The sequence below is a fragment of the Oxyura jamaicensis genome, chromosome 3, assembly GCF_011077185.1.
Source record: "Oxyura jamaicensis isolate SHBP4307 breed ruddy duck chromosome 3, BPBGC_Ojam_1.0, whole genome shotgun sequence".
NCBI lineage: Eukaryota > Metazoa > Chordata > Aves > Anseriformes > Anatidae > Oxyura > Oxyura jamaicensis.
In genome coordinates this window covers 36,766,843-36,779,939 of record NC_048895.1, presented here as the reverse complement: position 1 = coordinate 36,779,939, position 13,097 = coordinate 36,766,843, and the positions used below count along the sequence as shown (strand labels likewise).

The 13,097-nt window shown below is 43.2% G+C and overlaps 1 long non-coding RNA gene across 1 annotated transcript; it reads right to left on the bottom strand.

The window, feature by feature from the left end:
• Positions 1–4,432: 4,432 nt before the first annotated feature.
• Positions 4,433–6,949, bottom strand: LOC118163775. Its single transcript, XR_004749182.1, has 3 exons — positions 6,939–6,949; positions 6,672–6,674; positions 4,433–4,578 (listed from the first exon to the last, which is right to left on the bottom strand). It is a non-coding gene; the product is annotated as an uncharacterized LOC118163775 (long non-coding RNA).
• Between the last annotated feature and the right edge of the window lie 6,148 nt (positions 6,950–13,097).

The following is a 13,097-nucleotide window of genomic DNA, read 5'->3' as shown; positions in this document are numbered from 1 at the left end:
TACTGAAATGACAAGTGACGATGTCTCCTGACACAGAAAAACTTAATAGCGTTTTTGTATGTAGGTGTCTATAGACACAACAAGGTCCCATGTGCCTGTTTGAAGCTCCCAGATGTTGCATCCCGTGTACCTGGCATGCTGCAGGGCACTGAAGCATAGCAGTAGAGGTGTGTGTGTGTATTGTGGAAAAAGGGTAAGCATTTTTATGTGCCAATTTCCCATGCAGGTGAGTGAGTGGCTCTCCCATGGAAGGCTCAAAGAGCAGCTGATTAAAAGATATTTTCACTCACAAAGGGTGTGCATATTTCAGAGGCACGCATACACATTTGGAAAGCAAAATAAGCATTTGTGTACAAGGATGCCAAATGTACAGCTATTGCTTATGACAAATGGTTTCAGGACTTCAGACTCTAAAACCTTAGGCAGTTTTTTTTTTTTTCTCTCTTCTCTTAAAAGAAGGGAAGAAACTTGGGTCAATTTATGATGAGGTAAGGAGGCAGACGAAGTTTGCAGTGGGTTTTCTCTCCCCTCCTTTTCTCCTGAGTGGCAGAAAAAGGAGCCTCCATATTCCTCTCCCACATGCTGTCCTGAATTTCTCTCCTTTCCTCAACACTTAACTTTTTCTTGGAATGCCTTTACGTGCCAGATGACAACGAGTTACTGTGCTAATTGCTTTATTCTTCAATAAGGACATTTACTATACCAAACTCCTACAATACTTATGTGTAAATTAGAATTTGGCCTTGGAACAGCCCTCTTTCAACAGTTAAAAAGCCTTCTTGAATGGATAGCTTTATAGATAAAAAGGCTTTGTCTTGAATAGATTTTTCTTCTTTTTTCTTTCCTTTTTTCAGCATTAGTAGCTGTTTCTACCCTTATGTACCTATCACACAAGTGAAGACTGATAAATCACCAAACTGTTCTCATTTATGACTAAATATGCATTCTGACCTATTCTACAATGCAGAATTATGGAGCCCCACATACAAATTCCTTTCTTTAAATAACAGTGTTCTTCAAACATATAAACTGAAGTTTTAGACAAATGTTTATCAACCTGTCAGCTCTGTTGAACAGTGTTGCAGCTGCATGACAATCATGTCGAGCCATGGGGAGTAAAAGAGGAACTTACCACTTATTTCTTTTTGCCCAGAGAAGAAATGATAATTTTAGTTATACTTTGCTCGCTTGCAACAATAAAAACAAAACGAAGCCACAGAAGAAAACTGTCATGTTACACCCCTTCCATCTGGCCTGTGCTACACACCCACATATCCCGTCATTCTACAAATTAATCTTTCACACATTTTTTAACAAAAAAAAAGTGTTAATGTTATAGAAGAGAAAATAAGGTAAACAGAGAGCTGTGTAAAAATACATTAACATTAAAATATGGTGGCAGTTATGGATTTTCTTAATTGAATAGGAGAGTAAATATTCACATCAAATCAATGCCAATGGCATGCAAATTAAAGCTACATTAGGGCAGCCTTGATATAGGCATTACCATTTTTGACACTTCTGTGATTTAAAATAATGTGCAGACTTTATTCGTTAATTTTTTCCTCCCTTCTTTATGTTATTTTTCAGTGGGTAATTTGCCATTACCGAGCTGAATCCTTCTCCTGTGCCCTCGTATGTTACGCCACCTCATTTCTTTCCTGTGCCTGGAAGGCCCGGTGAGGGCTCACCCTGCTTGGTTCAGGGTTAGTGCTGCAGCCCTCCCTGCTGCCGGACAGACGGACAGATGTCGCCGAGCAGCTGCCTTGGGGTGGCACCTGCCCCAGCAGCCGCCAAACAAAACACCCTGTCGGGAGAGTCTGAGAAAAGGTGCTTGTGGGTCACCACGTGAAGACGTACCGGCATTCCTCTCTCCCTGTTGTGCTTCTCCCCCCACATCTTCCTTTAATCTTCCAATCTTCCGTTCAAAAATTGCTTTAAAAAAAAGAGAACAAACCCAGTGGCCCCGGCACTTTAAGGAGGGACAGCCTGGCAGGGGCTCTGAGAAGCTGCAGGGTTCCCCAGGTAGAAGTGCAAGGTGCAAAACTCTCTGCCTGGAGTAAAAATCAACACTAATGTGCAGGGATGCAGGACCCATGGACCTATAAAGGACACTGACGAGGGAATACATGGACCACACGATGCCAGCAGTGGCTGAGTAGAAGTTTTACCACCGTGGGGATGATGCAGATATTCCCACCTGGATGACTGGAGGGACTTTCAACCAGTGCTCTGGGGGACACAGAAGCGTCACATATTTGCAGCCTGAAACCCTACAGCACGACATCTTCTTTGGAAGCTTCTTTGTTTCCTGGCAATTTTTCAGCCCTCATCAATCACTGCTGTTTCTGCATGTCATCTCCAGCTTTTATGAGGACTGGTCCACAGTCACACTGCCATGCTCCTTGAGCAGGGCAGCGCCTCGCTCTCAGCACTCATGCAGGAGTGAGAGCAGTCACGGGGACTGGAGAAAGCCATGCAGAAGAAGACAAAGCAATACCATATCCCCCACTTGACTGTTCACCTTCCATCCATAAGGACTCAGGAGGAGGCTCTAGCTTCCCCTGCAGCATATACACACAGCATGGAAAGGCTCTGCTTTGTGTTGTATGGCTATTGCTTATGGCTAGCAACACTCCAGTAATAAGATACAATACAAGTAATACAATAAGAAAGACTTAAGGGAGAGAAAAAAATTAATCCTTCTACACACAAAGTCCCAACAAAAAGAACCTATACTGGAACTTGTGCATCTCAATCTTATACAAAGCTGACACCCACTATTCAGATTTTCTCTCTGCCCTTCCATGCATCCAAGGAAAATCACAGTGGTGCATGCTGCTGCAGGGTCACACGATGCCTGTCAGCTGTATGTCTTGGAAGTTGCTCATCAGAGCCCCAACAAAAGGTAAGAAGGGCTCCTTGCTGCAGCAAACACAGCAAAACTGCCATGGCTTAGCAGGCTGTAGTACAGAAGAGTGCCTGTAAACCTTTGGGTGACCAGTTAAGGACTGGTTTAGGACCAGTTTAGAGGGGGGGTCTGTGAGGAGCCTTTCCTGCTCTGTTCTGGTGAGCCCTATCTCACCCATCAGGACTGGTCTGACTGGGGAGGAGGGCTGCAAAAGCACACCTTTGGTTTCAGTGAGCACCTTGTACTATAGCAGAGAGCTCACCAGATTCTCTCAAAGTTTCTCATAGGCAATGAAGACTCCATTTATATACATAAATGTATCCAAATTAATTCCCTTCCCTTTACTGCCTGATTTCTTCTAACCTTAGATCTTGTCTGAGCTCTTAGATTTCCATACTCCTTTTCTTTCTCCTTAACTCTTTCCACTTGCATTCCCTATCTTTTTCTCCCTCTTTTAAATTTTATCTTCTCTATGCATTCACAGGTGTTGTTTCTTTTCTTTTCTTTTCTTTTCTTTTCTTTTTTCTTTTCTTTTCTTTTTTCTTTTCTTTTCTTTTCTTTTCTTTTTTCTTTTCTTTTCTTTTCTTTTCTTTTCTTTTCTTTTCTTTTCTTTTCTTTTCTTTTCTTTTCTTTTCTTTTCTTTTCTTTTCTTTGTTTAAGGGAAATAAGGGACTTCAGAGTTAGCAAGTCAGAGTGCTGAATCCTAATATTACTATCATTATACCCACTTACTGTGTCACTTTGGGGAAATCCAACTCATGAAATGTCCCAGCTTCTTGATCTGAAGAGCTGAGATGACAAATACCAGTTGCAAAGACAGTTGGCCATAGCAGTTAATGTTTGTGCAACACTTCACGTATCTAAGCATTGTATCTGCTCTTCACCACAAGAAAGACTTGGAGCTGCTGCCACTGTGACCTAGCCAGTTTCTGAATGTGATGATTAATGAGCTCATAGCAGTATTTTGCTGCTGAAGTTAATGCTGCTTCCTGAGGGCAACACGCCTGATGAGAGAACTTGCAGCAGTCCATACGCTATATTGATTCAAAATGCCACTGTATGTTTTAATTAGCTTTTAACCATTACAGAGTTGGGCTGGAAATGAAGATGGCACATATGTTTCTTCAGCAAATGCCTGCACCAGAAAGGTGATCATAAGGCAAAGTTATCGACCTGTATGCTGAATCGCCACTGGCAGTCAAAACTCATCTACCTGGCAATTAATGCATTTCCATAGATTTTGTGTGTGTGTGTGTTAGCATTAAGCCAAATATCCACTTACATCTATTTTCAAGCATTGAGGACTGCATTTTTTTTCACCCACGCTATCCTCTGAGAGTTATAAAAGTTCAAAGCTTAATTTTGAGGAACTGTGGTTTAGAAGTAAACACACAGGGAGCAGGGTCCATTGAGGCTGGTGAGAAAGCGTTGTGCTGGAATGAAACCCTGTAATGTCACCTGTCCTTCACATTACCAGTCTCAATGTATCACAGACTCACAGAATGTTTTGGGTTGGAAGGGACCTTATGGAACACCTGGTTCCGCCCCCCTGCTATGAGCAGGGACACCTCCCACCAGCCCAGGTTGCCCAAAGCCCCAGCCAGCCTGGCCTTGAGCACTGCCAGGGATGGGGCATCCACAGCTTCTCTGGGCAGCCTGTGCCAGTGCTATTTTTAAGGTGCTCATTATCTCAGTACGTAATTATTTCATAATATGTATTGTACTTATTCTCGAGCACTATTAAAGAACTGGCTGAAGGAATGTGGTAATCAGTAGCAGTTATTTTTGAGAATTCCTGGAGGGAAGGAGGGTGCTTTACCTTTAAAAGAGGATGAAAAGAGAATTACAGGTCAGATATCAAACTGGAGCAAATAAACATTTTAAAAACACCTAGAAGACCACAAGCAGGTGAGCAATGTCTTGAATTATTTTATCACAAATAAATCACGTTAAACAAACCCAATTCCTCTCTGAGACGGGTTAAGAGTCCTTGAGTGAAGGGGAGAGGTAAGAGTTACCACATCTTGCCTACAGCCGGGCTGTCTGCATTGACCTACCTGATGCTCTTTGGCCCAAACCAGGGCACGTGGGGAAGCTGAAGCTAGCTGCAGTCATGTTTGCAAGACAGGCTGAAAAGCCACACATGGGGAATCATTACTGAAGACTCACTGCCAAACTGAAGTAATATATGAGTCTCGTTCTCCAGCTAGCCATCCTAAGTTTGATACAACTCAAGTTTTTCATTAAAGATAAAGATAAACAGATTAAGCAGATTACAATTCCTAAATTTGCAGATGAGACCAGATTGGAATGAGCTGCAAGCATGCTGGAGGAAAGATCATAATTCAAAAGGTTTCTGGGAAATTGGAAAATGGCCAGAAAAAGCTTGGTAAATAGCGGATACGATGAAAGAAAAAAACTTTGTTTTGGTAGGAATAACAAACTGCAAATGCAGGATTTGCAGTCAGGGAATGACCAAGAGGGATGTGGACCAACTGGACAGTGTAGAAGATGAAAACAAAGAAACAAAATGTGAAAAACGTGACCTACAAGGAACATGTAGGTCTGCTGAATCTAAAGAAGACAAGACTGAAGGAGGTGACTTCCTTCATGATGGCTGACCTCCAATACATGAGGTATTAGTGTAAATAAGAAAGAAACTCGTCTGCATGGCCACTCTGCATAGGACAAATAGTAACCAGCTTCTTACAACAATACTAATGAGAAGACACCAGGAAAAACTTAATGCTAAGGAAGATAATCAGGCACTGGAACAGATAGCCTAGATGGACCGTGGAATCTCCTTCACTGGAGTTGTCCAAAAAATAAAAAATAAAAATAAAAATCAAGGATAAGCAGGATAAGCATTGGTCAGAAACAATACTGATACAGATGATCTGACAGGGATACAGACAGGAAGATGAAGTAAGTGATCTCCTGAAGCTAACCTATTTTTTGTGATTCCTGTGCTACTCATGGGAGGCACAGAACTACTTTTTGCCTCAATGGCACACCAGTGAAGCAGAAGTATCAGAGGCCAAGCTGAACAAATCAATGAATATGACTCCCACTGAACTCGGCTGCCTCAAACCTGTAATCATTTGAGGTTTGCAACTCATACAGTTTATCATCTGTGCCTGCTTTATCACCAAAAGCAGATATTTGCCAATCATATTGTGGAGAAAATCAGATATTGCTGTCATGACTAAATGCTCTTAAATGCATTTAAAGCATTACAGACTAGTTAGAAGCAAAGTATATTTAAAATATTTAAAAACAGCAAAAGATCAGATTGAGGAAGGAGAGAAAGATGGTAGAACAGTGACACTGTGCAAGTTAGTTTAAATAAAGAATCTTATCAAATCTACTGACTACTTGTTCACATCTGTCCAAATATAACTTATGCCATATGTCCTACTATATAAGTCAGCTTGGAGGCAGGACACTTCCCTAAGCAGCAATTCACTTCCTGAGTCTGCTCTATCTTGTGGAGAATAGAGAGAAAAAAATGACACATTGCTGGAAAATCTGAGAAATAAACAAAATAGCTTTCTAAAAGCCTCTGGGAAATAAAAATCCTTTCTCTAACAGTACAGTTAGCTGAATCTTTTGTCTTTTCATGTACTAGGAACAGTACTCATGGTGATGCTGTGCTTCCAATAAGCTGCCTTCAAAGATGCCAGATGCCTCGGTTTTGCTTCAGCTTTTCATGGTTTGTCGAAGTGGCAAATAGGCTCTGGTAGGTCACCCAAGTAACCACCCTCTTGTCACAGAGAAATAGCTTACGGTGGCAGGCTCTCTTTTCCTGAGCCAGGTCAGACCCCCAGGTATGGCCAGACAGTGCTCTAGCATTTTTTTATCCTTCTCTAAGGGCCTTCATGGTCACTTTGTGAAGCAGGCACCACCCTGCCAAGATGCAGGACTCACTAACCAAATGCTTCCTTGTTCTCTTTCAGTACCACGAACTGGAGCTTTCACTTAGTTGGGTAAGATAAAAATATCAGCATCAAAACCCTGTTTCAGATACCAGAAGCCTCCTTATGGCTCTAAGAGTTTAATTTTCATTTAAACATCAATAAATACAGGCATAAGGGTTTAAGATGAATTATGTAAGCCCTTTAGCCATAGCCATTACATTCTGCCACAAAAATGAGCTGCTGTTCTCACTTTGTTTTATGGGCTCAGTGTAGCCTGTTGTTATTGTAGCTGCCAAATAAAAACCAGCAAACCATGCAAATGAAAATATAATCTTTTATGCTTTCATAGGCTTAGGATAAACCGGCATGTGCAGTTTTAGAGGAGTATTTTTTGTGGTCTGCATTGTTATGCCTCCGTCTTTGGAGCTTCTGCGAGTGGAGAGAGAAGCAGCAGCTCCTCAGTAGCTTGGATGGGGAGAGCAGTCCTCTGTCGGGATGAGAGCTGCAATCCCACCTCCATTTACACCGGTGGCACCAACTCACTGGCAAGAAAACACAAAAATGGGTTCCTGAAGGTTTGAAGAAAGGTCTTGCTTTAAAAACAACAGATCTTCTACCGCTAACTTCTCTCAAGCCTCCTTGTTCCCTGTTGGAGCAAATACCCCATGACTTACTCTGAGCCATGCGTTTCCTTAGGGTCTGTCACCCAGCAAAAGTGCCAAGAGAGCCATGTGAAGGAACCATGACAGAGAACAGCAGCTGAAACCAAGTGCTACATGCACATGACTCCATATAGAAGTAACTGGGAAAAAGTGTGTGCCAGCGGGCTATCACATGTGCAGCTCCTGCTGAGTACATGAGGAGAAAGACAAAGAAGAGCCAAGAGGGCACCAAGCAAGGGACAAGATCTTATTCATGCAATGTAAAGAATGGGAATGCACAGCGAGCATGAGTTAATGCACTTTCAAGCTAATTACAGCAGAGCACAACAACTGTACTACAGGCAAAATATTTAGCCTGTGAGCATCTGGACTCACACTGAACATCCAGTCTGTAACTTTTCTGCACAAAAGTGAGGTTCCAAGATGGTCTCCTTCACCTTTGCTGTCTTGTCACTTTCTTTTGTCTATCTAGGTTTATTTTCGTAGCCACATTCACTGGTGATAGCATTTTATATTTTGTGCTTCCTAGTGGGAGCTATGCTGGATTCTGACACCCACTCTTGTGCAGAGATTTTTGCATATTTTTTTTTCTTCCACCCGTTTTACACAAGATGGTAACATATGGCCTTGGGTGATTAAATGATTTAGTGAATGAACTGAGCAGAAAGAGCAGGCTGATTGGAAGAAGACAGCTTATGTTTAGGCATAAATGTCTTTGTAATCTGTAATGATAGGAAAGAAATTTCAGAAAAAGCATAAGACAATTTAACTGGGTTTTGGTTAAATATTGTATTTTTCAGGTCTGCTTTAAATATAGTAAAATAACATTATAGCAGCTATTATTTGGTTTCTGCAGTATGCCCTTGTAGAGAGGCCACCCCCCAAATGTACACAGATGTGTACGTCCACACAAAACAGGTGAAGAGAGCAAAAATTAAGCAAACAGTCTTCAAAACTAAGTTAGAGTCTTATTAACTTTATTATCTTTCAAACACTGCAATGCAACATAAGTTTGTGTTCAGCTGCAACACTAGTTGGAAAGACTTCACACTTTCAAAATTCCCAACAATTACTCTAATTAGAATACACTACTGCACCTATGCAATCCCAATAGGAACTGAGAATGGTTTTACAGAAGGAAGATATCCTCTGAGCATCTTCACCAAATAAATTCTTTGCCACTGCGGGGCCTGGAGCATTGATTAAAAACCACTCCTGCTCTTTTTCTTTTGGTACACTTTGATTTCTGTCTTGCGGTTTTGAACTCTAAGTCTTTGCGTTTGTGATGCGTTTGGGGAAATCCTTTTGTGCTCTTGTGAGCAGGAGCATGTGGTGGCACATGAAGTAGGTCTGTCCTGGACCATGGACCCGTACCATGGTTGGCAGAGCTCTGGGACACAGGGCATGAGCAGCCAGGTGTTCCTATGCTACAAGTTTGGAGCCAATTCATTTGTATCCAAAACTAGTCATCTTTTGAGAAGAAGCATTTCTGTGCTGGTTCTAGTGACCGTGGGCATCTCACTAGTACTCAACAATCAAATTCAACTGAATTCCAGCTCAAGTCTCCACCCACAAGGCCAACTCCATTCTTTATGATCAAATGTTTACATAGAGCCTTGAAATTGTTTCAGGACATAACAAAGAAGTCACTGATCTCAGTAATTTTCACCATATGAAGCAGAAGCCGTAGCTTAAAGCTAGATGAACCTGTGCTCCAGAAAAGGGCAGTTGGACCTAGGGAAGGTACATCAGTGGTGCCTCAAATTGCAACAAGCATGCTAGTAGCCACCACGGTGATAAGTTTCAGTACATGGTGCTCCTTCTCCTTTACATGACAGAATTTGAAAGGAGAGAGAAATTTTTGGCCCATGTGCTAAGAAAAGCTCTTAGCTGAGCACATCATGGTAGCTTACCCAGCACAGCTAAGGCTGATAAGAATTACTGATCCAGGCAGACTCTGGCACAGTAAGATATACGCTTAGCCAATTCACGCAAAGGCTGTATTATATTACCTTGGCGCTTCCCCAGAAGTGGTTCCCCAGAGAGAAAACTCTGTTCCATAGTGACATTAGTTGAACCACAAGTGGGATGACAGCTCCAGATATCTCCAGATATTATTTAACTTTTTTTTTTTTCTAAAAACCTCATCGCCATTAAGTTTCACTACGACATAAAAAAATAAGTAAAAATTAATAAATCAAGAGTGCTATGATCACAAGTCTTAATTTTCACTCTACTGGGATCCATAACCATGGGATATTTGCTGCTGTACCTCCAACCCCATTAGTGAAAGCATTCTGGGAGAGTTTTAACTTAACAAGGGGGTACATACTTCCCGTTGTCCTATCAATCAAAAAAGCAGCAATGCCTATGGTGATGGTATCTGGTCCTAAATAACCTTTAAATCAAAAACCCAAAGCATCTGGCTGAGATGAGTGGAGTTCGTTGATTTTTTTTAAAGAGAACAAAATGGATGGCATGTATGGGAATTAGCACAGCACTGCTCTACAAGAAAATGTAGAAAGCTGTGTGGTAGCAGGTATAAGAAAGAAGCATTAACGGGGGAATTTGCAGCTGGTTCCACAGATTAACTGCATTGTATTAACATTGAAATCTATGGCTCCAACCTTAATACCTTGCAGGCACCTCTGACCTTTGTCAGCTCACACTTCTCAGGGGGACCACCCTCAAGAAGAGTTTCCAAGAGCAGATAATACAATTTAAGCTACAGAAATGAATGTGATAAACACATTTCGAGGACTGTAGGCAAAGCTGGCCTCTGCAAACCATCCTGCCACATGGCAATCAATCTGAGCAGCAACAAACAATGCCGTACTGGGAAATTCACCACACAAATTGTTTTTAAAAAATGTCAGGAAACCTCAATGTGCCATCAGATCAGAGGCAAGCAGAAAGGATTCACCAGAGCCACCGGCGCTCCCGTAGCACCACATTGCATCGTCAGCATTGGTTATGAGCCAAAGGCCTTCAGGCTTGCTTGTTGCCTGGAGGATATAAATGAAAGTCAGCAGGTGCAAAGGTGCAAGAAGTGCAGAACTGCATCACATCTTTCCAAACCGTGTTTACGCAGTACATGAGACTCATTTCTTTCCACACTGAATTGAGACCATTTTTATTTTCTTTGGCTTATGAATGCTCTTAGTTCAATTTTCACGTGTGTTCTCCATGGTACCTTGGGATGCCTGAGGTGATTTATAAATGTGTGTAGAGACCAGGTGTATTGCCAGATGTTTATGTCCCTTTACAACAAGGCTTCACCATCCCTTCCAACGCAATGCCCGTCCTATACTATTTTTTCAAATAGAGCATCAACTGGACTACATGGTATTTATGAGTTTTCCCAGTGTGGGATTTTTTTTTAATTCACTTATCTATCACCTCATTTCTATATTTAAAATAACGCTAAGTCTTTAAACCTCTCTAAGTACTCTTTAAAATTAGAGTTCCTTTCACGTAAAAAAAAATCACAGAGAAATGTCAACAGTTCCAGGTTTAAATGAATGAAGCTTGACTCACTGCCAAAAAGATTTTTAATCTCGAAGTGTTACCTACATTGACTTCTTTTCTGTTTCACTTCATCATCTATTTAGGAATAGTAAAAATTGTTTTATTATAATAGTTGTATAAATTGCAACTGCAGACCACGCTCTTAAATACAACATAACTGTGGTAATATGGTAATACATAGTCCATAGCCCAAAAGGTGAATCACTCTGAGGAGGCAAAAAGGACAGCGATTCCTCCAAGGTCGTATTGTCAAGTGATAGAATAGAAAAGAGAAAACAACCAGATTTAATTAGTAATTGGCACTGTAAATACTAAGTGAGGAGCAGTAAGATTTTTCTCAGTATGTCTTAAAACATAAAAATGTAAGTTAATGTGTATGAAGAGGTAAGTGAACCAAAAACATAAACAATCCCATGCATCCCATGAAATTTTGTTTTTAATTTATTTTGTAATTCTGGCTGCTGTCAAAGTCTATAAAGACCTGCAAAAGTCTACTTGTTAAGTATCTACTTTAGCAAATAAATTCTTTGATTTTTTTCACATTCAGCAACCTCATTTTTCCCCAGTTCTGCATCGTGAGAATGACAAAACTGCCTCCCTCAGTAAAGCTGCACTTGTATAAGTATACATAAAATAAGGTCTTACTAACAGACCCCAAGAAGTTGGTGATGTAGGAAGGAGGAAGGATGCAGTTTACATAACGAGGACGACATAGTTAGCGTAACCATTTCAGGCACAATCACTGACAGTTCAAACATCCGTAACTGCATAAGTTATTTGTATATTTTGTAATAATAATAATAATTAAAAAAAAAAAAACTGTAGAACTATTTTCAACGGTACTTCCCAATAAAACTCTTTCAGAATGTTTTTTTTTGGAATTTAAAGAAAAATTGTTGTCGTAAAGATGGTCAAGAAATGACAGGCAGCAGGGAACGGAGTACTGTTTTTTCTCAGATGAAGTGGTTATTAGCACTGAGGACACGATCAGGAAAACACGAGTCAGCATCTTAGCCGCTGCATCCTGAAGACGAGGGCAAAACCCCACTGAGTTTGAGGAACACGTTATCAGTGGAGGAAAAAACCCACCAACACCTCAAGCATGGCATCGTATCACCAAGATGAACTGAAAACACGACGAGGTAAATAGTTAAAAATTCCCATTCTAGGTGTGCGCGAGCAGCCAGTTTACCGAAGGACAGAGACAGAAGCGTGCACGTATGTATTTATTTTTTTACTTATGCAGTACTTGAGGCACACGGACACCCCGGTGCTAGCTGCTGTGTGACACTGGTACCAGCGCCGGCAAGTAGGTTACGCACGGCCAGGACGCGCTGTTTCTTCAGAACGGCTTCACATTGCTGAAGGAGACCAGACGCACGCCTTGTTCTTGCGGCCGCTCAGTCAGCCTGGGTTACTAACACACAAGTTACTTTTCTTCACGCCCTGAGCGAGCCACTGCCGGCGATCCTCGTTTTCTCCGGGAGACCTGCCAACGCTAACCGCGGACCCTGACCGCGGACCCGACGCCGCAGGGCAGGTGGGCGCCCACCCTCCTCCCCGGCAGAGCCCCTTCCCCGGGAGGCAGCCCACCATCCCCCTCCGGCCCCGCTGCCCCACGCCGGGGGTTCCCCAGGACCGCCCTCGGGTCCGCCCGGCGGCTCCCGCTGCCCTCAGCCCGGCCGTGCCCGCGGCCGCCATTTTGTGTCCTCGCGGCCCCTCGCCCCGCAGGTGCCCCCCGCCCCCCGGCCGCCCCGCCCCCTCCCCTCCCCTCCGGGCAAGCGGCGCGAGGCCGCGGCCCGCGCGCGCCCTCCCGCGCTCGCCCCGCCCCCCCGGCCGGCCCCGCCCCTCGCTCTCCCGCTCGCCACGCCCCCTCCTCCCCGCCGCCGGGGCCCCGCCTCCTTCCGCCTCTCCTCTCCACCGGGTCACGCCCCTCGCCTCCCTGAGGGCCGCTGATTGGCCGCGCCGCCGGCCTTCCCGGGCCGGCCTCCGCCACTCATCGCCCGCCGCCGCCCGTCACTCAGCGGCGCGGCTCGGCGCCCATTGGCGGCGGCGTTGTGGCGGGCGGGCCGCGCTGTC